Below are 26,979 nucleotides of genomic sequence, written 5' to 3'. Positions count from 1 at the left end.
CCAGGTCTTTCTGACAATAGTATTGTTCACTATATCTTCCAGTGCTAGGCGCTTTGAAGGACAGAGATAAAGTAGGAGACTTGTATTTTTTTTAAGGAATCATTTTATGCATTTTCTAGTAAAATTTCAATTCACAGACTGTTCTCTGAATAAATCTGGTCAGGGAAAAAAATTATTCTTACACTATAAAGCAATTGTTAAGGGTCAGCCATTTTCAGCACGATAAAATGGAATCACGCTCATGATGTCTCTGTTTTTTATTCGCTTCCCCCATCTTTCATCTCATGCTGGTAGTTGACAGAACTAGAGAGAACACTGAATGTTACCAAACAGAACCTGGCACATCAAACTCAGCAAGAAGAGCATTAACCGTTTTCCAAATTGATGCACTGATAACAAGCATTTGAAAGCTCCAAATTGCAATCAATTGCTAAGGAGTAAATACAAGAGGCTTAGACCATTTACAGGATGGAATTAGAATGGCATAATTCAGCAGAGGGGATAGACCTCTTACCAGCAGAGACAAGAGAAAATACAAAACTACAAAAAAGACACACTCTGGGGAAACACTCACATATTTGAGCATGCTGTCTGGTTAGAGTAAGCCCAAACTCAAAACTTTTATTTTCAACCTGTGACCCCGAACAAGCCCAATCTGAGCCAAACAGAAGGAAGTGTTCTTTTCTATTTCAAGCAGTGGCTCACACCTGCAATCCCAGCACTTTGGGAGGCTGAGGCTGGTGGGTCACTTGAGGTCAGGGATTTGAGATGAGTCTGGCCAACACGGTACAACCCTGTATCTACTAAAAAAAGAAAAAATACAAGAATTAACTGGCTGTGGTGGTGCGCACCTGTAATTTCAGCTACTTAGGAGGCTGAGGTAGGAGAGTTGCTTGAACCTGGGAGGCGGAGGTTGCAGTGAGCTGAGATCACGCCACTGCACTCCATCCTGGGTGACAGAGCATGACTCCGTTTCAAACAACAACAACAAACTTCATAGGGGGAAAAGCTTTAAGCACCTAGCATCCATTCTGCTAGCAAAAGCTACTAATATTTATGTACTGGAAACCTGTATTAGTCAGGGTTCTCCAAAGAAAAGAACCAGTAGAATGTATACACAGATATATTGAAAGAGATGTATTCTGAGGGATTGGCTCATGCAATTGCGGAGGCTGAAAAGCCCCAAAATCTGCCATCTACAAGCTGAAAAACCAGGAAAGCTGGTGGTATCACTCCAGTTCAAACTAAAGCCCTGACAACTAGGGAGGCCAGTGGTGTAAGTCCCAGTCTCTGTCTGAAAGCCTGGAGAACTGGGGAGCCGATGTCTAAAAGCAGGAGAAGATAGATGACTTAACTCAAGCAGAGAGCAAACTCACGCTTCCTTCATCATTGCTGTATTCAGCCCTTGAATGGATTGGATGATGCCCACCTGTACTGGTGAGGACAATCTTCTCCACTCAGTCTACCCATTCAAATACTGATCTCTTCTGGAAACACCCTGCTAGGCACACTCAGAAATGTTTTACCAGCTCTCTGTATATGCTTTAGCCCAGTCAAGTCGATATATAAAAGTAACCATCGTGAGACTAAGCCCTGCTTGTGTGAATGAGAAAGCAGTCACTTGAAGCAACAGCAGACAATACAAAATGCACATTTTATACTGAATCAGGAAGAGAAATAATCAGGAAGAGGAAGCAAAAGTGTAAAACGATGAATCTCCTGTGCTCCTCAGTTCTGCCCAGGCTTTGCCCACTCTTTCCTGCCTGCATAGATATTTAGAAGGTGCACAGAGGCACTGGTGTTCCAAACCGTCACCCACCCACTTGATTTCTTGCACTCTGTAACTCATTCAGAAACTGGAAAATAGAGTGAAGAAGAAAAAGCAGGTGATTTTCCCTGCCTTCTTTTAGCAAAGAGGAGACATGCTGTGGTCTCGTTTCTGCATCTATAGAGTGTTCCTTAATCATCCCAAACCACAGCTGGGCTGCTCTTCCGTCCTGTACCCCTGCTGAAAGTTTTAATCTCTCCATTTTCCTTAAGCTACTGCAAATCTTGTCGCATAAGGGCTACTTTGCCCTGGCACTTGGAAAGACACAGGGCTTGATGGCACTTGCAGAGGAGACTGTCTCCATTTGCCCCCAACATCTACCACCATCCATTGCCCTCCTCTACCTGCCTGGGGGTCCCCAAATGACTGATCTCTAGGGCTAAATCACCCAAGCTTCCCTCTCCTCAGGTTAGACCTGGAGGAGGGAGGGACAGGAAGTAGTTGGAAAGCTGGTGGAAGTGCATATGGAATTAGTAAGGCATTATATAGATCAAGGCTCTTAGCTGCAGACAATAGAATTCACTCTGACTAGTTTAAGCAGAAAGAAATACATGAAAAATCTCATTTACTCAGATATGATTATAACACATTGTATGCCTGTATCAAAATATCTTATATACCCTATGAGTACATACACCTACTATGTACCCATAAAAACTAAAAACTGGGCTGGGTGTAGTGGCTCACACCTATAATCCCAGCACTTTGAGAGGCTGAGGTGGGTGGATTAAGAGGTCAGGAGTTCAAGACCAGCCTGGCCAAGATGGTGAAATCCCATCTCTAATAAAAATACAAAAAATTAGCCAGGCCTGGTGGCATGTGCCTGTAATCCTAGCTACTCAGGAGGCTGAGGCAGAGAATTGCTTAAATCCAGGAGGCGAAGTCTGCAGTGAACCGAGATTGTGCCACTGCAATCCAGCCTGGGTGACAGAGAGAGACTCTGTCTCAAAACAAAACAAAACCTAAAAATTTAAAAAAGAGAAATACATGGAAAGAACTAAAGAGTTTATAGAATCTTTGGGAGGAACAGAGAACCAGGCTTGAACACTATTCAGCCAGAAACCATGCTGCCAGAAAGAAAATGTCCTCCTATGACATGCAACAGTTTCTGTGCATACCCCAGCAGAGAGAATCTGCTCTCTCTCTCTGGGCTCAGCCACCACCTTGCTGCTATGCCTTACATGTTGGCAGAAACTGTCTTGTGAATATCTATCTAGCTGCAAGGGAGTCTAAGAATGTAGCTTTTTGCTTTCCTGATCAAAAGTGGTTCGAATACATATTGAATGAGTCAACTTACAGTCTCAGCCACAAGAATGTTAGGACTCTTCTCCTGTGGCTTTATTAATATGATTTGTTCCAGAAAGACCATGAGGTACAGTGAAAAGAATAAGGGCCATGAAGTCAGACAGAGGTGGTGCTTTCTTTGCCTTGAACACACCAAATTTGTTCCCATCTTAGGGTCACTGTGTTTGTTCACCTTTTGCCTGAAACACTCTGCCCCAGTATCTTCTCACGGGTCTTCAAGTTCCAATGCAAACGTTACCTCCTCAGAGAGGCTGCCTTCCCTGGCCAGCCCATCTACACGATTCCATCTCACCCCCACCTCCCATCATCTCACCCTTCTTATTTTCTTTTTAGTACTTCGCTGCCATTTTCTTGCTTTTTGGTGTTTATGATCCATGTTCCCCTCATCCCAAATAGACTATAAATTCCACAAGAGCAGGGACTTGGTCTGTCTTGTTCATAGCTGTATCCCTGGAGCCCAAAACAGTATCTGATACATGACAATAATAGCATTCATTATATAATTACCATCTGCCACATATTGTTTAATCCTCATGCAACTCTTTATGAAATCATTACTGTTATCTTTGCCATTTTGCAGAAGAGAAAAAAGAAGCTAAGACAGAGTAATAACTTGTCCCAGGCCAGATGGCAAGTAAATCATGGATTCAAACCTAGGCAGTCTGGCTCCAAAGCCTAAACACTTAACTGCTATAGCATGCTGAACACAGTAGCTGCTTAATAAATGTTTTGTGAGGCTGCATGTGATGGCTCACACCTGTAATCCCAGCACTTTGGAAGTCCAAGGTGGGAAGATCACTTAAGGCTAGGAGTTCAAAAGTGGCCTGGGCAACATAGTGAGACCCTATCTCTAATAAATAAATAAATACATACATACATATTTTGTGGCTAAGTGAACGGACACCTTGTAGTCAACTCACCGACATTGTCTGTTGCATTTAACAGTGCTGAATTATCAGTTTTTCCATCTCTCTCATGGGCTTCTCTTTCTTAAACTCCTTTCCCCCTTCTTTAAATACTAGCATTCTCCAAGCCTCCATCATGTGTCAGCTGCTCTTCTTATCACATGCTCTCTTGAGTGATATTATTCAGAATCATGACTGAACCACATTATATGCTGAAAAGTCCCAGCTCAACCATAAATCTCTAGCATTGACTCTCCCAGAGTGACAGAATTTAATGTTCATGGCTTCCTACCACTTTTTTTTTCCTTGAGATAGGGTCTCACTCTGTCACCCAGGCTGGAGTGGTACAATCTTGGCTCACCGCAGCCTCCACCTCCTGGGTTTAAGCAACTCCCCCGCCTCAGCCAACTGAGCAGCTGAAATTACAGGCATGAGCCACCATGCCCAGCTGATTTTTATATTTTTAGTAGAGACAGTGTTTCACCATGTTGGCCAGGCTGGTCTCCAACTCCTGGCCTCAAATGATCCACCCACCTCGGCCTCCCAAACTGCTGGGATTAGCCTAATATCAACTTTTGAGGATCCTTTGGGCATCCCAAACTCAACAAACACAAGTTAACTTAATTTGCTGTACATACTCAGGTTTAATTCCAGCCAGGCCATGAAAAGCATGCCATTTCATCTTCCCCCAAACAAAATCTGCTCCTTCTCCCTATCCCCCACCTCACCCAATACCATCACTGTTAGATACAATAAGTTCTTCTTCAAAGGTTCAGCTTGTTTAACTTTGTTCTTAGGGTCAACTTCCTTGTACCCCACCCTATTCCTAGTTACCCACACCATAAACAATCTCTCCTGCCAGTTCTGATCTGTAGCCCACATCTATTCCTTATGTGGAAAGACTCCCCTTCACCCTTGGCTACCCACTCTGTAACTTCTGTAACCGTTCTTCCCACCTTTGCCACAACGAGACATGCCCAGACATGCCTTGTACTTGTACTTCTGTTATAAAAGGCCCTTCCTGCCGAAACTCCCCTTCCCACTGCTGTAAGCCACACCCGTGCTCTATTTGAAATAGCCAATTGGGATCAGCTTAGATTGTGTGGTCTGACTCCAACCAATGGAGACAAGACACAGAAGCAAGGACTGACTGCGTTAGGGATAAAAACCCCTTCCCTCCTTTGTTCGGTGTACTCTTGCAGTGGCCAGAAGTGTGAGCAGCATCCTTCTGCAGAAGTAATTTTGACTTGCTGTGTGCGTGCTCATTCTCCTTGCAACTCCAAGCTCTTATTTCCAACACCACCATTTATCCAGCCTCCAAGGCCAACAGCCTGGCAGGCACTTTGGAGTTTTCCTCCCTCTCCTCATTGCCCACCTAGGACTAAGTCCTGTGAATTCTACGTCTTAAGTAGTTCTCCAATCCATTTCTTCCTCTCTATTCCTGCTCCCAGTGGGCCTATTGAATATGTTTTTAAGATCACATGTCACAGTAGTGTTACAGGAAAGGGGCTCCGATCCAGACCCCAAGAGAGGGTTCTTGGATCTCATGCAAGAAAGAATTTAGGGCAAGTCTGCAGTGCAAAACAAAAGAAAGTTTATTAAGAAAGAAAAGTGGTGAAGGGATCACTACTCCACAGACAGAGTAGGATGCTCCCGAAAGAAAGAGGAGGAACGCTTCCACCATGGGTACAATGCTTGTATATATGGGGAGATGTGCTCGGCTACAAGGGTTTGTAATAAAGAATTAATTTTCTTTATGACTATATTTTGCAATAATTGATATTATTATCTTTAAAGCAAAATTAGGAATGCCTTTGTTCTCCAGATATTGGGATATCTGCACACTCCCAAGTCTGGGTCTGTTTAGTAAATGTTATTAATTTTTTGCCTTAATTGTAAACATCTAGAGCAGGTGTCCACAAACTATGGCCCGTGGGCCACATGTGGCCCCCTGAGCCCATTTATCCGGCCCCTCTGCCGCACTTCAGGAAGGGACACCTCTTTCACTGGTGGTCTGTGAGAGGAGTACAGTATGTGGCGGCCCTCCAACAGTCTGAGGGCCAGTTCACTAACTGGCCCCCTGTGTAAAAAGTCTGGGGACGCCTGCTCTAGAGGCTAAGAATGCCTGACATTCTGAGAATGCAGCCTAGAAAGTCTCAGGCTTATGTTCCTAGCCTTCACTCAAAATGGAGTTGCTCTGGTTCAGACGCTCTGACAGTAGCATCCTAACCCCTCTACCTGTCTCTGGTCTTGCTCCCTTATATCTGTTTCCCGAATACCCCAGCATGACCTAACTACAGTAAACATTTTCTTGCTCTACTCTCGCCTCCTCAGTGGCTCTGCCATTCATTGACTTCAGGGCAAAGTTCCAGCCTGTTAAAAATCAACTTTGATGCAATGCTTGCCTCTGTCTCCAAATCTGGCATCAAGCCTCCCTCCCCCGACCTTTACCATCACCCTAGGCTTCAGAAATATCCAGTTCACTGCATTTCCCCAGCAAAACCCATATAGAGTCCTGTTTTCCTCCTTATGAAACAGTGATCAGGGAAAGCCAATCAACTTAAGAGGAAAGGGACAGACATCATTAGAGCTTTTCAGCCCCCTATTTTAGTTTCTCCCCAGCTGCAATTCTGCCATTTTATTTCACCAGACACTCCAAGAGCTTTATAATTCAGACTCTCCATTTGCCTCTGCAGGCTCCTATTGAAGTCTGATATTTGCAACCAAAAGAGTTCCAACAAATGCACTGATGAACCAGAAGAAAAGGCGTCTGTTTACATGAAGTGATTTGCATGAGAGGAAGGAAGAGCCACTTTCCACAAAGAGGGAGATAGGACTGGGGAAGACGGTCTAGGCCCCAAGGATTCACATCTGAGCATCGTGGCAAGAGAAGCTGTAAGCGGAAGACAAAGCCTCTGTTTTACAAAGGCTCCCTCTTGAAGCGCACAGTTTGTGTGCCCAAGGGATAAAGTGCCACACAGAGCAGGGCCTTCTTGATGCAGTGCACTTTGGTACATTTAGGGTTCCCAGTAACATGAAACTGCTCTGGCATCTCCAGGGCGGGCTATCTAGAGATCAGTGGACGTTGGCATTGTTGGGACGCTCTTGGGGTTATCCTAGGGGCACCAGCAGTTTGGGTGGTGGAAATGCACATCCTCAAATGGCTAGCCGGGCAAAGGATATCTGTGGGTCAGAGTACAGGAAGAAGACATCCCATTACCCAGTAACTGTAAGGGATAGATTTCTTTGTAATATACACTCTGAGAACTTTCAGAAATAACTCAGGGAGGCTTGAATGGGATACTTGAGGCTCCAAAACCTGAAGATGTTAGACAGATTCAGCAAAACATGGGTTATCACCTCTAATCTGCCCCCTTTTAACCCACAGGCCAAGGAAACCTGAGGAAATCAGGTTCATGGCATTAGGCTCACTTTAATAAATGAAAAAGATAAAGAATAAAATAACCTACGAAACTGCAAATAGAATTACATGTGGGGCTTTCATTCTTCCTTCAAAGTCTTTTCCATAGCTCTCAAGATATTTATGAAATGTCATCTGCTAAAAGAAGTAGTTTATAATTTAGCTTGCTGAGATTTTTCTTTTAATTCAGCAAAGTAGAATGGGACACACTTATATTCCAGGGTCACAGGTCTTAAAGCCATAAAATTATGAAATTTTAAAGTCAGCCAGGTGCAGTGGCTCATGCCTATAATCCCAACGCATTGAGATGCTGAGGCAGGATGATCGTTTGAGGCTAAGAGTTCCAGGCCAGCCTACGCAACATAGTGAGATCTCATCTCTACAAAAAAAATTTTTTTAAACCGCCAGACGAGGTGTCATGGCCTGTGCTCCTAAATCCCAGCTACTGAGGAGGCTGAGGTAGGAAAATCACTTGAGCCCAGGAGTTCAAGGTTACAGTGAACAATGATCGCATCTCTGCACTCCAGCCTGGGCAACAGAGCAAGAACCTAACTCAAAAAACAAACAAACAAACAACCATAGGGTCTCTGGTTAATCAAAGAGCCCCTGGAGATTTTCCTTGTGCTCCTTTGGGAAAGTAGACAGGCATTTTTGGAAGCTTACTTTTAGTCCCACGTTTTACATTGCATTGCTTGACCTAATTGTGAAATGACACATTTTGCACAGCCTGGTTGGGATTAACCCAACTAAACATATAGTAAATCAGTTCACCCATGGAATGGATGTCAACAGATCCTTAAAGAGAAACTTTATATCTACAGAAAACTTCGAACTAAGTTCAACTTGACACTTAGATATCCTTTACGCTTTTCAAGTGCTTTTTTATTCTTATTAGTAATGAGATAGTGAGTTTTTTGTTTGTTCGTTTTGAGACAGAGTCTTGCTCTGTCGCCAGGCTGGAGTGCAATGGCTCGATCTCAGCTCACTACAACCTCCGCCTCCTAGATTCAAGCAATTCTCCTGCCTCAGCCTCCCAAGTAGTGGGGACTACAGGTGTGCAGCACCATGCCTGGCTAATTTTTGTATTTTTAGTAGAGAAAGGATTACACCATGTTGGCCAGGATGATCTCCATCTCTTGACCTCATGAACAACCAACTCGGCCTCCCAAAGGGCTGGGATTACAGGTGTGAGCCACTGCTCCCAGCCGATAATGAGTTTTTAATTCAAACTGATGCACTACAAAAAATCTTTTAAAACACCTTAACTATGTTTATTCTTATAAAAGCCTGGAGACATGACATGCAGGACCATTAGTTCACTGGAAGATAAAAACTTGGGGGATGATGTTTTTCAAACAGAAGCTTTCACGTAAATGAAATCCAGGAATCAAACTTGCTATGTGATAGGAATTGTCCACAGCAATTCACAAAACCTTATGAGAAAGATACTGCTGTTATCCCTGTGACATAGATGAAGAAATGCAAGCTTGGGCAGCTTATGTAATTGACTTGCCAAAGATCCCACAGCTTGTGAGTGTTCAGGCAGGGATTTAAGGCAACCAGACTACAGAGCCCACATGTAATGATCAGGATACTCTGCCATCTCCCAGTTTCTCCTACCTCCTTTCTTTAGCTAGCGGGTATGTCTTTGGGCTGTTTTGCTACCAACTCTGACTCCATCTATACATGATCTTACCTTACCTAGTACCTAAGAAAGTCTAACTGGCAGCCCAGCATGGTGGCTCATGCCTATAAGGTTGGCATTTTGGGAGGCCAAGGCAGGAGGAATGCTTGAGCCTAGGCATTCAAAACAAGCCTAGGCAACATAGAAAGACCCCATCTCTATTTTTTTAAAAAAGGAAGTATAGCTGGTTTAGCTCAGATTATGTCCATATTTAAATTGTGAGGACGTGGGCTGGAGAGTCCCTCAAATGCACCCACTACGTCTTGTTGAATTCTCTACAATCAAGACTGGAACAACCACCACAAGCAATAACATAGCAGGAGGAGAGCGGCAGGAAAACTAATGAGTGTTGATTACCTAGTAGGTGCCAAACACCATGCGAAGTGTTTTAAATACATTACCTTATTTATCTTTATGACAACACAAGGGTAAATGAGACCAAAGACTAACAACAGGTCAATAAAAACCACTTCTAGGGTTAAAGAACAAAGACATTAGAAGACCCCAACGCCGTAAGAGAAAGGAAGACAAGAAAAATGGCACTAAGGAAGAGGCTTGAAAAGGGGGACTTCATTTTTTCTTAATCTATGCTTTGAATAAACATTACAACAATGCTACAAAATTCAAAAGATAGAGAATTTTTTTGTTATTTTCTTGTTTCATGTGGTCAAAATAGTTTATTGATTAGGACAAACTTTTCTTTTCTTTTCTTTTCTTTTGTTTTTTGAGACAGAGTCTCACTCTGTCACCAGCGCTGGAGTGCAGTGGCGTGATCTCGGCTCACTGCAACCTCCGCCTCCCGGGTTCAAGCAATTCTCCTGCCTCAGCCTCCTGAGTATCTGGGATTACAGGTGCCAACCACTACACTCAGCTAATTTTTGGTATTTTTAGTACAGATGGGGTTTCACCATGTTGGCCAGGCTGGTCTTGAACTCCTGACTTTGTGATTCACCTGCCTCAGCCTCCCAAAGTGCTAGGATTGCAGGTATGAGCCACCAAGCCCGGCCAACTTTTCTTTTCATAAGAGTTTTATAATGGACATTTGTCATTTGTGTCTACCTCAAATCTTTTTTTTTTTTTTTTTTTTTTTTTTTTTGGTAGCTCTTCTATATTGTGAATTCTCTTTTCCATAGGTAGAAATAAACAAACATGGTGAGCGTGTTGGCTCACACCTATAATCCTAGCACTTTGATAGGCCGAGATGGAAGGATCATTTGACCCTAGGAGTTTGACACAAGCCTGGGCAACATGGTGAAATCTCATCTCTATAAAAAATACAAAAATTAGGCTGGGTACAGTGGCTCCCGCCTGCAATCCCAGCACTGTGAGAGGCCGAGGTGAGTGGATCACGACGTCAGGAGTTCGAGAGCAGCCTGGCCAACATGGCAAAACTCCATCTCTACTAAAAATACAAAAGTTAGCCAGGTCTGGTGGTGGGCACCTGTAGTCCCAGCTACTTGGGAGGCAGAGTCAGGAGAATCCCTTGAATCTGGGAGGCAGAGGTTGCAGTGAGCCAAGATCATGCCACTGTACTCCAGCCTGGGTGACAGAGTAAGACTCTGTCTCAAAAAAAAAAAAAAAAAGAAAGAAAAGAAAGAAAGAAACAAACAAACAGAACAGAACACATTTCCTAAGACCCTTTGCTGCTAGGATATAGACATTTGACTATCTTCCAACAAATCCAAACCTAAACAAGACTCGGAATATAGGTGACAGGCTGCAGACACAGAATTCTAGTAAGTCTGGATGCAACAGTGCCTGATCTGCATGAACTGCAATGCGGTCCTGGTGGTCAGTTCTAGTTTTATAGATGTTAAGCATCATCTAGCAGCAACAGCAGGATTTCTTCTAGACGAGTCTTAGGATATCTGGGATGTGTGAAATGCTTGGACATTCCTCCTGGCTGCTTCACTTCTGGCCGTATAATATCCAGGCTTTGTTTCTTGGCCTTTCTAGAAATTCTAAGAAATACCATGTAATAAAGTTCCACTGAAACTAGCTAGACTGGATTTTTCTCCTGAAAGACATCCCAAGATATTGGGAATCTGGAGCTGACTAGGTAACTTGGTTGGGTTTGAAAGTAGTAAGCATAGGATACAGGAAAAACATGACATCTGGTGGCCAGAAAGTCACTAAAACTATTGTTAGAGAAGTTAGTATGACACTATTCTTGCCTGTGTCTGTTTTTTCTTTTTATTTTTTTAAGACTGAGTCTTGTTCTGTTGCCCAGGCTGGAGTGCAGTGGCGTGATCTAGGCTCACTGCAACCTCTGCCTCCTGGGTTCAAACAATTCTCGTTCCTCAGCCTCCAAGTAGCTGGGATTATAGGCGTGTGCCACCACGGCTGGCTAATTTTTGTATTTTTCGTAGAGACGGGTTTCACCATGTTGGCCAGGCTGATCTCGAACTCCTGAACTGAGGTGATCTGACCTCCTCGGCCTCCCAAAGTGCTAGGATTACAGGAATGAGCCACCACACCTGGTCGCTGCCTCAGTTTAGATTGAAGCATCAATAGACTAAATCTCAAGATGCCAAAATTAGATTGAGACCAACCACCACACCCTCTCCCTGCCACCTACCTCACCCTGCCATGTAGGATTCAGAACAGGCGGGAAGAGGCCGGGCGCGGTGGCTCATGCCTGTAATCCCAGCACTTTGGGAGGCCGAGGTGGGTGGATCACGAGGTCAAGAGATCGAGACCATCCTGGTCAATATGGTGAAATCCCGTCTCTACTAAGAATACAAAAATTAGGAGAGAGATCCAAGATGGCTGATCACTAGCAGCTCGGGATTGTAGCTCCCACTGAAAACGCAAAGAACGAGAGGACGCCACACCTTCACATGAATTCTTGTTGCTCACGCACCAGGAGATTCCCAGCGGAGGAGCCCCACGGGTCGCCAGCGCGACTCTTATGACCGGCGAGGCGGTTTTGCTGGCGCCTCGGAGCGTCGGTTCTTGGTGCAGAGTCAGAAAGGCACCATCCACATTAACGCCGCTGATTTGGTCGGCACAGTGGGTTGCTCAGATTTCGGCGCTGAGAATCAATAAGTTGGACGTCCACTCAGAAACCCAATTACAAAGACGGTAATTATAAAGACCACAGATGGATAAATCTACAACGAAGGGAAGAAAACAGTCAAAAAAGGCTGAGAATACCCAAGATCAGAACGCCTCTCCCTCAGCAGGGGATCCCAGTTCCTCATCAGCAACAAAACAAGGCTTGATGGAGAACGAGTGTGTTCCAATTACAGAAGCAGGCTTCAAAACGTGGATAATAAGAAACTCCTGTGAATTAAAAGAACTTATGCTAACACAATCTAAAGAAACTAAGAACTTTGAAAAAAGGTTTGACGAAATGTCAACAAGAATACAAAATTTAGAGAGGAAAACAAGTGAATTGATGGAACTGAAAAACACAATACGAGAACTACGTGAAGTATGCACAAGTTTTAACAGCTGAATTGATCAAGCAGAAGAAAGGATATCAGAGGTCGAAGATCAACTCAATGAAATAAAACAAGAAGACAAGATTAGAGAAAAAAGGATAAAAAGGAACAAAGCAAAGTCTCCAAGAAATATGGGACTATGTGAAAAGACCTAATCTACACTTGATAGGTGTACCTGAATGTGACGAAGATAATGAATCCAAGCTGGAAAATATGCTTCAGGATATTATTCAGGAAAATTTTCCTAACTTAGTAAGGCAGGATAATATTCAGCTCCAGGTAATACAGAGAACACCACAAAGATATTCCTCAAGAAGAGCAACTCCAAGGCACATAATCGTCAGATTCACCGGGGTTGAAATGAAGGAGAAAATACTAAGGACAGCCAGAGAGAAAGGTCAGGTTACCCACAAAGGGAAGCCTATCAGACTCACAGCAGATCTCTCAGCAGAAACCCTACAAGCCAGAAGAGAGTGGGGACCAATATTCAACATCCTTAAAGAAAAGAACTTTCAACCAAGAATTTTACATCCAGCCAAACTAAGCTTCATAAGTGAAGGAAAAATAAAGTTTTTTGTGAACAAGCAAGCACTCAGAGAATTCATCACCACCAGGCCTGCTTTACAAGAGCTTCTGAAAGAACCACTACACATAGAAAGGAACAAACAGTATCAGCCTTTCTAAAAAATACCAAAAAGTAAAAAAATCAATATAATGAAGAATTTACATCAACTAATGGGCAAAATAGCCAGCTAATATTAAATGACAGTATTAAACTCACATATATCATCATCAATTCTAAATTTAAATTGACTAAATTCCTCAATTCAAAGACAGGCAATTTGGACCAAAAACTAAAACTGTATGCTGCATCGAGACCCATCTCACATTCAAGGATACACAAAGACTCAAAACAAAGGATGGAGAGAGACTTACCAACCAACCAGAGAGCAAAAATAAATAAATAAAAAGCAGAAGTTACAATTTTTGCCTCTGATAAAATAGTATTTAAAGCAACAAAGATCAAAAGAAGCAAAGAAGGACATAATATAATGATAAAAGAATTAATGCAACAACAAGAAGAGTTAAAGGTCCTAAATATACACGCACCCAATACAGGAATACCCAGACATACAAGACTTATAAAGAGACTTAGACTCCCACCCAATAATAGTGGGAGAGTTCAACATTAATATTAGACAGATCGATGAGACAGAAAATTAACGATATCCAGGACTTGAACTCAGATTTGGAACAAGTAAACATAATTAACATTTATAGAACTCTCCACTTTACACAAAATATACACTCTTATCAGTACCACATCATATCAACTTAGAAGTTTAAACGAAATGTTGGTTGGCTCCTTGTTTGTTACTCTCTTCCCTCATTTTCTTTCATGTCTCCATTATTAAGGACAATTATAGGCATACCCATATTTAGACTGCATTCTAGCTCGGGCAGCAAAGCAATACCCCCATTCTCTCTCCCTCTTCCTCTTTCTCTTTCTTCCTCTTCTTTATTCTTTAAAAAAAAAAAAAAAAAGAAAACTAGCTTTCTTCTCAACAATATTTAATTGGTAAAAGCCAAGAGGGCCACTGAATTAATTATTGCTAATATATTAAGTATTTCTACAGTAAACTTTTACTAATATATAAGCTATTTCCATAGCTTAAGTTTAGTTGATGTAAAATATCGTATTTTTATATGATAAAAAGAATTATGGAGAAAAAGTGAATGGGAGAGTAGTCAGTCTCTTTATAATTTAATTGGTAAAGAAGAATGTTCACTTTTATAGCTGTAGTCCAGAGGACTTCTAAGTAGGCCAGCAACAACTTTTTTAAAAGGAAAAATATAAACATCATATTTAAAAAAAAATAGTAGGGCTGCGGAGACAAAGGTGATTAGACACACTCAATTTCCAGAAAGAAATGAGTCAGTTATTGGTAAGCTGACTTTATAGACAGCGGAACCCCAAAATCATGTGTGTTTTCCCCATAAGGTATTTGCTGAGCATCAGGCAACGTGGGAGGCTAGGAAGCTAAAAAAAAAAAAAGTGTTATGAGGGATAAACAAAAACAAAACAAACAAACAAAAAAAGAATACAAAAATTAGCTGGGCATGGTGGCGCGTGCCTGTAGTCCCAGCTACTAGGGAGGCGGAGGCAGGAGAATTGCTTGAACCCAGGAGGCAGAGGTTGCAGTGAGCCAATATCACGCCATTGCGCTCCAGCCTGGGTAACAAGAGCAAAACTCCGTCTCAAAAAAAAAAAAAAAAGAACAGGCAGGAAGAAGACCCTATTCCACATCTCCTAGGGCTCTCGATGAAATCAAAGATATAAAAGGGGTCAGTGGGAGGATTTAGGAGACTATGGTTGAGGAGATTGTTTTGAAGAGACTTTTGCTCTGCTGTGAGCCCTCTCCCTTTAGGATGCGGGGCAGAGGCGCTGTCTCCCAACCCTAAGCCTAGTGAGAAGGTTTTTAGTTGTCCACTGGGAAAGCTTTGAAACGGGTGCCTTGCAGTTAGAAGGCACACAAGACTGGGGCAGCCTAACGAGCAAGAAACTTACGGCACGCTGCAAACCGAAGTCCAACTCCACCAAGAAAATTCAGAATGTGTTTCTCCGTTAACAAAGCTGGCTACATGCTTTGGAGATGGAAGAACAAGCACGGCTTCCGTCTTGGGACCAGCAGGCACTCCTGGAGTTTACTGAGGCAAAGGATGAAGGAGACTTCCTAAGTCCACACGAAGGTAACACAAGACAAAGCCTTGGGTCCTGTCTAACAGGTCCTCTTAGAAGGGCCTCCACAGGACGCAGCTGAGCATGCTCAGCTGGATACCCAGAGGCTCAGGAAGGAGTTGAATAGAGATACATCCACCTGAGTCAAGCGATCTGCAGAAGAGGGGGCCTGCAGGAAGCCTCTCCATCATTCCTATTCAAGGGCTGGAAGAAAAAGAATCAGTTTGATCCACTGTCCAGGCCCCCCGGGGGTTACCAGCTCTAATCATCTGCAGGCCCAGAGAGACGAAGCTACCAGATCAAGTAGTGACTCACTTACCCCTTTTTCTTCTAATTTCTACCCTACCTTCAACCCTGGAAGAAAAAGAAAATGACAGCTGGCGGGTAGAGGTGAGGGTGAGCAGGAAAGAGAAGCCATCGAAGCTGCCAGAAGTTTCCTCCAGGGCTAAAGGAAGGTCATGTTCTCTTTCTCTAATCCCCGAATAAAGTGTAAAGAGTTGGTGGGAAACAAATATAAAATTGCATTTCGATGATATTATGTGTTGTGTTCATAGATGTCCATGTTACCCAGTGGCAGAACACCAAAATTATCACCTCTAGTGACACAGAATGAAGTGCCTATTGAAAGCAAGGCTCTGGGGGACTGCAGAGGGGGGATTACAAAGGCCACGAGGTGAGCAGTTCCATCTGACTGCACGATGAAGTTTCAAGGAAAAAAATGACATTTTCAAGGATTTAAATTCTCACTTTGAAGCATGGTCAGTGAATGAGAGAGTTTCTGTGACTTCCCTCAAATACTCTTTTATGACATGAGGTACAAGGCTAATGAAGCTGAAAATTAGAGGCAGAGACAGAGCCTGAAGATGGATGAATCACAAAATCGACTGAATTCACAGTCCCGCTATGTCTTTCAGGGCATTGACTGGGAAAAGGTGGTTCTTCCCCTGAGTATTGGAGTGAAAATATTCTGAAGGTGTCAGATAACCCCAAGAATCTGAAACCCCAGAATTCATAGAGCCTCAAAGGCCAATAAAATGAGAGCAGCCCTTCCTCCCATTCTGATGAGGCTGGTCCTGTTTTATTCAGAGACCCTGTAAGGAGCGCACTGAATGGTCACCTTGCAAGGGGATGTCCTCATGGCCCACCCCTTACTCTGCTCATTATCTCCAGATCCATAATTAGAGTCAGATTCTAGAATGTCCTGAAATCAAAACCAAACCTGGGAAGAGAAGACTCGCATACCAAAAGAATGGCAAGATTACGGGAACGTATTCTGAGAATGTCAGGATGAGAAGAACATGATTTTAATTCATCTCATAGATACCCTCCCCGAGAATCCTGGAGTCAACATGCTAGATTAAACAAGTGTAAGAGGTTTGCTTGGCTGTCTTAAAATGAGTCTCACTGGTGGCCTGGGCAGGGTGAAGTCAGATGCCACACATTCCTTGATGTGCTGTGGAAAAAGGAACCCAAAGCCTTAAAGAGATATGAATGTTGGTGTATTATTCCATTTTCACGCTACTATAAAGATGTTACTGGAAACTGGATAATTTATAAACAAGAGGTTTACTTGACTCACCATTCCACATGGCTAGGGAGGCCTCAGGAAACATACAATCATGACGGAAAGCAAAGGGGAAACAGGCACTTTCTTCACAAGGTGGCAAAGGAGTGAGGGAGCTCAGGGGAAATGCCACTTCTAAACCATCAGATCTCGTGAGAGCTCACTTACGATCATGAGAACAGCATGGGGAAAACTGCCCCTGTGATCCAATCACCTCCCACCAGGTCTCTTCTTCCACATGTGGGGATTACAATTTGAGATGAGATTTGAATGGGGACACAGAGCCAAACAACCCGTGTGAGTGGATTTATAATCGCTGATCTACTCACCCAACTCCAGAAAAAAATGTACCTTGGTGAGAGAGGTGTTGGCATTCTTGAAAAGTGGATGCCCTCTGTAGACCAGGGATGATAGTGGGACATGCTTTGATAGAAGGAGGTTTCCTGGAGGGGCAGACACCAGCTTTAACTTTCAGGGGCAAGCACATCCTGATTCCTGAAGAAAAGAAGAAGACTTAGATGTGATTATCAGAAGGATTTGGCTCTTAAGGGTATTTGAGAGTTCTTAATAGATCCTAGAGCTTTTGGGGCTGGAATACATGGACGCTAAAGTCTGGCCTAATTTGTATAACAACAAAATCTAAGTCTGGGGAACAGAGGACTGATTAGTCGTGATGATAGTGAGTCCAGTCCTTCACCCAATCCCAGGCCTGAGTCACTTTCCAAACCCAGAGCCCTTTGAATAGTAGGGAGACCAGATGCTCCCGAGGAACAACCCAGCAATGCCAGCACAGTGTGTACTGAAGGCTTCCTCCTTTCCTTTAAGGAAGGCACTTGGGACCATTTACCAGGGCAACTGGACCCTGGGGAAAGGAACTCATAGCCCTTTCAGGATGATTATCTCCTAAGTAATACTAATCCTGGAGGCCCCAAATGCCATCTGTGATTCTCTGGTAGGTGTACGGAATTTTATGGATAATGGCTGATAGTGGGGCTTACTCACCGGGGAACTGTTCCCAGTGACCTCAGTGGATCCTTGAACTCATCTTATAGTTACTTCCTCAGTTCTGGAGTGCTTAGTTGTAATCAAAGTATTGGCAAAAGAGTCACATTGGCTCCCTGCCCTGTGATGTGAATGTTATTACAGTTGGAAGTATTAAGAGAGAGGCTCTGGAACAGTCCTTCCTGAAATAATAAACCAAATGCCTTGAGTTTATTAACTCACTGAATTTTCACAACAACCCTATGATGTAGGCAGTATGATCGTCCCCATTTATGGATAAGAAAACTGAGGCACAGTGAAGTTAAGCAATTTGCCCACATTTACATAGCTAGTAAAAGTGAATTCAAACCCAGTCAAATTCTAGAGTCCACACACCAAGTAAAAATCCTCAGTCAGGCCAGGCACAGTGGCTCATGCCTGTAATCCCAGCACTTTGAGAGGCCAAGGCAGGAGGACAGTTTGAGTCCAGGATGTTAAGACCTCTAAGGGCAACACTGTGAGACCCTGTCTAAGAAGTTTTTTAAAAAATTAGCTGGGCATGTTGGTGTACCCTTGTAGTCCCAGCTACTCAGGAGGCTGAGGCAGGAGGATCACCTGAACCCAGGAGGTCGAGGCTGCAGTGAGCTATGATTGTGCTATTACACTCCAGCCTGGGTTACAGAGGGAGACATTGTCTCAAAAAAATAAAAATAAAAAATAAGTCCTCAGTCAGCTGAAATGCTTGCTACAGGCAAAAGAGACATCAAAGGAGTGGTGGGGGAAGGATGTTACAAGCACCCATTGTGCCCTTGTGAATACTGTTCAAACAAGGAATGAAGGAGCTTTTCATGTTGAGAAGGAGTATAGTTAAGAGGCTAAGTGCAGAGAATTTGAAGTCAGACTGGATGGGTTCAGATCCCAGATTCACTGCTGAAGATGTTGAACCACTTTCTCTCTTTCTTTCTTTCTTTCTTTCTTTCTTTCTTTCTTTCTTTCTTTCTTTTTCTTTCTTTCTTTTTTCTTTCTCTCTCTCTTTCTCTCTCTTTCTTTCTTTCTCTCTCTCTCTCTCTCTCTCTCTCTCTCTTTCTTTCTTTCTTTTTGAGATGGTGTCTCGCTCTGTCACCCAGGCTGGAATGCAGTGGTGTGATCTCAGCTCACTGCAACCTCTGCCTCCCAGGTTCAATCGATTCTCCTGCCTCAGCCTCCTGAGTAGCTGGGATTATAGGCATGTGCCATCATGCCTGGCTAATTTTTGTATTTTTAGTAGAGACAGGGTTTTACCATGTTGGCCAGGCTGGTCATGATCTCCTGACCATGTGATCTGCCCACCTCAGCCTCCCAAAGTGCTGGGATTACAGGAGTGAACCACCACGCCCAGCTTGTCTAACCACTTTCTTTCTTTCTTTCTTTCTTTTTGAGATGGTGTCTTGCTCTGTTGCCCAGGCTGGAGTGCGTTGGCTCAATCTAGGCTCACTAATTCAACCTCCACCTCCTGGGTTCAAGCAATTCTCTGCCTCAGTCTTCCAAGTAGCTGGGATTACAGGCACCCACCACCATGCTTAGCTACATATATATATATATATATATATTGTATTTTTAGCAGAGATGGCGTTTCACTATCTTGGCCAGGCTGGTCTTGAACTCCTGACCTCATGATCCACCTGCCTTGGTCTCCCAAAGTGCTAGCATTACAGGCATCAGCCACTGCACCTGGCCAAACAACTTTCTTAACTTCTCTTTGGTTCAATTTCCCCATAGGTTGAAAGAAATGGGGAGAAGGGAATACTGGTAGTTCTTATTTAGTAGGCTTATTATAAGAATTAAATTAATTAACATTCATGTAAAGTGCCTGGAAGGCAGTGTTTGCTATTATATTCCTTACTGTATTGAGCACATTTTTATGCAGTTAACTGATTTTCTCTTTTATTTCTTTTTACTTATTTCTTTTTTTTTTTTTTTTTTTTTTTTTTGAGACAGTCTCACTGTTGTCCAGGCTGTGGTGCAATGGTGCGATCTCGGCTCACTGCAACTTCTGCCTCCTGGGTTCCAGTGATTATCCCGCCTCAGCTTCCCGAGTAACTGGGACTACAGGCACCTACCATCATGCCCCGCTAATTTTTGTAGAGATGGGGTTTCACCATGTTGGCCAGGCTGGTCTCGAACTTCTGACCTCAGGTGATTCACCTGCCTTGGCTTCCCAAAGTGCTGGGATTACAGGTGTGAGCTGCTGCGCCTGGTCTATTTTATTTCTTATAGCTCTTCTCCCACTATTTTGTCTAGTCTATGTTAATGATGGCCAACTTTACAACTTAGTTCAGAGGTTATAGAATAACAATATAGGCTTATTATTATTATTATCATTGAGACAGAGTCTTGCTCTGTCACCCAGGCTGGAGAGCAGGGGGATCATAGCTCACTGCAGTCTCAAACTCCTGGGCTCAAGCAGTCCTCCTGCCTCAGCCTTCTGAGTAGCTGGGACTACAGGTACACGTCGCCATGAAGAGGGCTTATTATTAAACTTGAGGAGGAACAATCATCACTCAGAAGTCCTGGACTTGGAGACAAATTCAGGAGCTGCTATGACTTCAGTTCTCACCTTAGGGAAGAGAATGAACATGTTCTCATTTTTACAAGGGATAGCAACATTATTTCCAGTTATAGAAAGTTGTATGGCTTAAAAGTAGATTTTTTTTTTTATATGGAGTCTCACTTTGTCACCCAGGCTGGAGTGTAGTGCCACAATCTTGGGTCACTGAGGCTGCTCTGCCTCCTGGGTTCAAGTGATTCTCCTGCCTCTGCCTCCTGAGTAGCTGGGACTACAGGCCTGCACCACTGTGACCAGCTAATTTTTTGTGTGTATTTTTAGTAGAGACAGGGTCTCACCATGTTGGCCAGGCTGGTCACAAACTCTTGACCTCAAATATTCCACCTGCCTCACCCTTCCAAAGTGTTGGGATTACTGGCATGAGCTACCATGCCTGGCCTTAAAGGTAGATTTGCTGTGGATGATTTGCTTTTAAAAATTATGACTAGGGTGAATGTTCAATAATATTCACCTGTAGTTATCCAATTAGTTATGACATGGGTTACTGATGCTAATGCTGATAATAGTATCAGACTGCAGAGCTCGTAGAATAATTATTTAATGTCATCTATTTCATTGAACTATAAGCTCCATGAAAGTCAGGATCTTTTCTCTCTTGTTTACCATCGTATACCCAGAGCTACTGCAGTGTGCTGCACACAGGAACTCTCAATAAATATTAGGATAAATGACCCATTTATTTTGGTATGATGATTGTATTAGTTAGCTATTGCTGGATAACAGATGACTACAAATTTAGCAGCTTAGAACAGCATGCGTTTATTATCTCACCGTTGCTGTGGGTTTGGGTCAAGAGTCCAGGCATCTGTTTGTTGGGTTCTCTATTTGAGAGTCTCATCTGAAAGCTGCAGTCACATTTCTGACCAGGATTGTAATCTCATCTCATATGGTCGTTGGCAGAATTCAGTTCACGGGATGCTGGACTGAGGACCTCTGTGTTTTGCTGGCTGGGAGTTGGAAATTATCTTCAGTTCTGGACACACGGGCCACTCCATAGAGCAGCCCACAGCAGGATACCTTGATTCATCAAAACCAGGGAGGAAGAATGTGTTAGCAAGAAGGACATTACAACCTTCTGTAACATACTAATGTACATGTAATCACATACATCTCGTGATCTATCTATTAAAGGCAACTGACAGGTCCCACTCACACCCAAGGGGAAAGAATTACACAGAAGCATCAGTGCCAGGTGGCAGGGATCACCGGAGGTCGTCCTAGGGTCTGCCTCAAAATTCACGGAATGCTGTCATCAGATCAGCTAAGCTGGGGTTGTTCCCGAAGGAAGGCAGGATAGTTCATGTCTGTGAAATGGCAGCAGGTCCTCATTAGCTCAGCCCTCATTATCAAACTCCTTGTTGTTGCCAGGTTGCACAGGGAAGCAAAGGCCATCTTGAGATGAAAATATCATTAATATTATCAAATTAGCTCCCACTCTAGCAGACAGTTCTCCTCTTAAAGCTAGTTATGTCCTTGTACATCCCATTTTTCCAGAGCAGCTGCATGCTAATATATGAGTCTGTAATGTAAATTCAATCAAACCAATTGCTCAGGTACTTCAAAAGAAAATTATTTGAATATCAGAGTCTTAGGAGAGGCTTTTGAGAAAACTGATGAAATGCTCAAATAATTTTGCACAAATGATTTTTGTTTGAATCATGTTGGGAAATTTGAGTGTGGAGGATTATGTATCCTGCTATCACATCATGTTTGGGAGAATATGAAAAAAATTTCAGCAAAAGATATAGTTTTTTCATTCTAAGAAAATTACCTAGATGCAAAACAACCTAAATAATTGAAACTTAAATGTAATTTTAAAAATAACATAATCTCATAATTTTACTGTTTACTATAAATTTTGGTCTCTTGTGAGTGATGCTTTGATTCAAACCCTAGCTATGTCAGTTACTAGCTGTGTAGTCTTGGGCACGTTAACTTTCCTGTGTCTCATTTAACACATATATAACATGGGGATACCAATAATAATAGTATCTAGGCCGGGTGTGGTGGCTCACACCTATAACCCCAGCACTTTGGGAGGTCAAAGTGGGCAGATCACAAGGTCAGGAGTTCAAGACCAGCCTGACCAATATGGTGAAACCCAGCCTCTACTAAAAATACAAAAATTAGTTGAGCATGGTAGCAGATGCCTGTAGTCCCAGTTACTCATGAGGCTAGGGCAGGAGAATCGCTTAAACCCAGGAGGCGGAGGTTGCAGTGAGCTGAAATCACGCTACTGCACTCCAGCCTGGGTGACAAAGTGAGACTCTGTCTCAAAAATAGTAATAATTGTATCTATAGCACTAGCTACACCACTGGACACTAGCTACAACTGTGTGAGGTCAGTGTTGTGGCAGTTGCCTCTGACAGAGTGACTTGTGATTGGAGTAAGATGACCAGATGTCCCATTTTTGTCTCTAAAATGTTAAGCCTTAGCATCATAAACTAGGGTGGCCAAGTAATTAGGGAAGCTCAGCGGGTATCTGCAAGTTCTGGATAACTTCCTTATCCAAGTCTAACTGGTTTTGGAAAAAGTTCTGCCTAATGTGAATCTACCTAAAACAGAAACCAAATGATATTCTCTCCCTCTCTTTCCTCTTCTTCAACTAAACCTTTCATTCCTTAGCAATCCCCTGCTCCCAAACCTACCTCTTACGTTCCTCCTCAAGCAAGGGTGCTGCTTGAGATCTGTGAACAGTACCCTTCAGCTCTCAGGAAAAGAGAAACAATCTAAATCAAAAAAGCAAATATATAAATATTGAACCACCTTCCAGCTGTTTTGTTTGAACAGAGAGAGGAAAACCCAAAGCGAGTCTCAGGAGTGTTAAAGTTCATTTTCAAAACACAGAGCAAACAGCATTGATTCTTAATAAGCCAAAGGAGCATGACAGAATTCAGAGGGACCAAGGAAAGGGTTACTGCATGACAGATCAGTGACATAGACATAGCGGTGGAGTCCACAGAGGGGCAAGCACAGGGGATTGAACTGCTGTTGGGGCAAGAAAGGCTCTCTGGAACTTTGGATTCTGAGCATGAAACCTTGTGTTCCCAACTCAAGCAATTGGGAATGCATCTCTGCCTCTTCAGTTATAAAGAATAAAAAAAATCCAGCCGGGCGCGGTGGCTCACACCTGTAATCCCAGCACTCTGGGAGGCTGAGGCGGGTGGATCACAAAGTAAAGAGATTGAGACCATCCTGGTCAACATGGTGAAACCCCGTCTCTACTAAAAATACAAATTAGCTGGGCATGGTGGCGCGTGCCTGTAATCCCAGCTACTCAGGAGGCTGAGGCAGAAGAATTGCCCGAACCCAGGAGGCGGAGGTTGTGGTGAGCTGAGATTGTGCCATTGCATGCCAGCCTGGGTAACAAAAGCGAAACTCTGTCTCAAAAAAAAAAAAAAAAGAAGAAGAGAAAAAAAAAAGAATAACAAAATCCTTAGAGGCCAAGCTTGGGGAAAAGAAAATAAATGGTGGTATCCAAATAGTATTGCCTTTGGAAAGTAAAAACTAAGGGAGAAAGGAAGCATTATTCCATAGTTGATGCTGGATAAAATCTGGAGAATATAATAAATTTATGTCACTGTAGATATTTTGATTCCACTTCGATGGAAATGAAAAGAGACTATAGGTAACATAACACGCAGTATTTAATCGTAAGGCTTGAGGGAGGGTAATCTCCTTGACACATGGAGAATTAAAAATCATGGGGTAGAATTTCTCTTCTCAGTAAGATGAGAAAAGGGGATTAGAGAATATTTGCACTTCCAGAAACTCCAGAAAAACAAGGAACAATAAATATTATCTAGATGGGTCAAAGATCTTAGGTTCAAAAATATTCTTCTTATTACTCATAACTCTGATCGCTATCATTTCAATATTTAAGGGTAAAAAACTCTCCAGTATAACAGTTCATTACATATGTGTTTAAATGTTCTAATATATAACCTTTAACCTTGAGTCTATGATAGCTACAAAGCTTGTAAAGCATGTCTAAGTATTCAAATGATATTTGCAGGAAATTAGATTTCCTCACTGTCTTGGATCACATTGCCGAGAAGCAGAGGCTGAGACAGGGATTAGAGCGTGCATGATTTGAAGGAATGCATTCAGGAGAAAAGGAGTGAGGAAAGGAGAAGGCAGAGAAGGGGCTGAGCAAGGGTGGGGTCTCAAGCCTGGAGAGAAGCTTCAGGCTGATCCTGTGGCTAGCTCTGGAGCATAGGTTACAACTCAGAATAGGTCCCATGTTGAGGCCAGGCATGGTTGACACCTGTATTCCCAACACTTTAGTAGGCCGAGGCAGGAGGATCACTTGGGCTCAGGACCTTGAGACCAGCCTGAGCAACACGGTGAAACCCTGTCTCTACTAGAATTAGCTGGGCACGGTGGTGCATGCCTGTTGTACTAACTACTTGGGAGGCTGAGGTGGGAGGATTGCTTTAGCCCTGAAGGTTGAGGCAGCAGTGATTCATGATTGATTGCACCACTGCACTTCAGGATGGGTGAAAGAGACCCTGTCTCAAAAAAAAAAAAAAAAAAAAAAAAAGAAAGAAAGAAAGGAAAAAAGAAAATGAAATTGAAGAATTTTGAAGAATTGACCAACATTGAGAGGCAAGGGGGCCAGCGTCAGCACCTCAGTCATTGGCTACTGATTATGACTGGGGAGGTACTGAAATTTCTTTCTTTGGGAAGAAGCAATTCTTAAAAGAAAGGGAAAGCTGTGAATGCTTAGCAGCCAAAACTCACAGCACTTGGGGGTGGGTGCACCAGCCAGGTAGAAAGCACCTAGGGGCCGGATATCGTGGCTCACACCTGTAATCCCAGCATTTTAGGAGGCTGAGGCAGATGGACCACTTGAGATCAGGAGTTCAAGACCAGACTGGTCAACATGGTGAAACCCCATCTCTACTAAAAATACAAAAATTAGCCAGGCATGGTGGTGCGTGCCTATAATCCCAGCAACTTCAGATGCTGAAGCACGAGAATCACTTGAACCCAGCGGGTGGAGGTTGCAGTGAGCCGAGATTGCACCACTGCACTCCAGCCTGAGTGACAGAGCAAGACTATCTCAAAAAAAAAAAAAAAAAAAAAAAAGGCTGGGCACAATGGTTCACACCTGTAATCCCAGCACTTTGGGAGGCAGAGGCGGGTGGATCACCTGAGGTCAGAAGTTCAAGACCACCCAACATGATAAAACCCCGTCTCTCCTAAAAATACAAAAATTAGCCGGGCGCGGTGGTAGGTACCTGTAATCCCAGCTATTGGGGAGGCTGAGGCAGGAGAATTGCTTGAACCCGAAAGATGGAGGTTGCAGTGAGCCGAGATTGTGCCATTGCACTCCAGCCTGGGCGACAAGAGTGAAACTCTATCTTGTAAAAAAAGAAAAAAGAAAAAAAAATCACCGGGGCAGCACACCAGCAGCATCCAATGCACTCACTATAGCTGCGACAGAAGCTCAGCTGCCTGTGACAACTAATCCGGTATCTACAACCTCGCCAGCCCGTGTCAAGAAATCTCACCACTCTAGGTATGGAAGAGAGATTGTCGGTGGTCTGTCACTAGTGTTCGCTTTCCCCATTGAAGCCTATTTGAAATAAGTAATTTCTCTGGCAGATTCAAATCTAAATGCAATGAGAATTGTTATTTTTCCACAGCCACAGGCAAAACCAATTAAAGATGGTTTAAAGTAAATAATGTTTAAAAAACAAACATTAGAAGACTGGAAGAAAGTTGAATTGAATATTTATCGTCATTCTCAAAGGTAGATGATTTTTCAAGCCTGGAAGTAAGAAGGAAAAAAAAAATCATGAAGGAAAAGATAATGAGGTTTTATCATATAAAAATGTAAAACTTCCGGCCGGGTGCAGTGGTTCATGCCAGTAATCCCAGCAATTTGGGGGGCCGAGGTGAGTGGATCATTTGAGGTCAGGAATTTGAGGCCAGCCTGGCCAATATGGTGAAACCCTGTCTCTATTAAAAATACAAAAATTAGCCAGACATGCTGGTGGGTGCCTGTAGTTCCAACTAGTCAGGAGGCTGAGGCAGGAGAATTTTCTGAACCAGGGAGGAGAGGTTGCAGTGAGCTAAGACTGCACCACCGCACCTCGGCCTGGGTGATAGAGAGAGACTGTCTTAAAAAAAGAAAAAAAGAAAAAGAAAAACTTCTATCCACCAGGGGAAAAGAGAAAACAACAGTACTTAGACAAAAGGTTAACAACAGCTAGCAAAGAATATTTCTGCAAATTTGAAAAAAAAAAGAACTCCTTGTCAAATCGAAGTTGCTAGTGTGGTCAAGGTAGTGTTTTCACAGCATGCTCCTTGGCCAGATTCTGGACTAAAATCCCCACCCAACAAAAGAAATATTCCTTGTGAGTGCTATCAGTGACCTTGAGGGAGTTACTTAATTGCTCTATACCCCAGTTGCTTTATAATATGGGGACAATAATAGTACCTACCTCTTTTTTTATCACGAGGGCTGTAAGAGCCAGGGGTCCTACTAGGA

The 26,979-nt window shown here is 43.1% G+C and overlaps 1 protein-coding gene across 2 annotated transcripts in view; it reads right to left on the bottom strand.

Annotated features, from left to right (window-relative positions):
* TMCC3 (transmembrane and coiled-coil domain family 3) overlaps window positions 1-22,283 on the bottom strand; it is a 382,147-nt gene extending 359,864 nt beyond the window's left edge. Inside the window, exons 1-4 of one of the 2 annotated variants that reach the window (XM_074402411.1) lie at window positions 21,653-22,283; window positions 21,251-21,496; window positions 17,896-18,077; window positions 17,245-17,388 (exon numbers count right to left, since the gene is read on the bottom strand). The gene's annotated coding sequence lies outside the window, so the exon portion shown is untranslated. Of the gene's footprint in view, window positions 1-17,244; window positions 17,389-17,895; window positions 18,078-21,250 lie in introns of both variants that reach the window. The other variant, XM_074402414.1, reaches the window with a different exon arrangement.
* Window positions 22,284-26,979: the final 4,696 nt, after the last annotated feature.

The sequence above is a fragment of the Saimiri boliviensis genome, chromosome 7 (assembly GCF_048565385.1).
Source record: "Saimiri boliviensis isolate mSaiBol1 chromosome 7, mSaiBol1.pri, whole genome shotgun sequence".
Classification (NCBI taxonomy): domain Eukaryota; kingdom Metazoa; phylum Chordata; class Mammalia; order Primates; family Cebidae; genus Saimiri; species Saimiri boliviensis.
The sequence above is the reverse complement of the archived record's forward strand: the minus strand, read 5'-3'. Positions and strand labels throughout refer to the sequence as shown.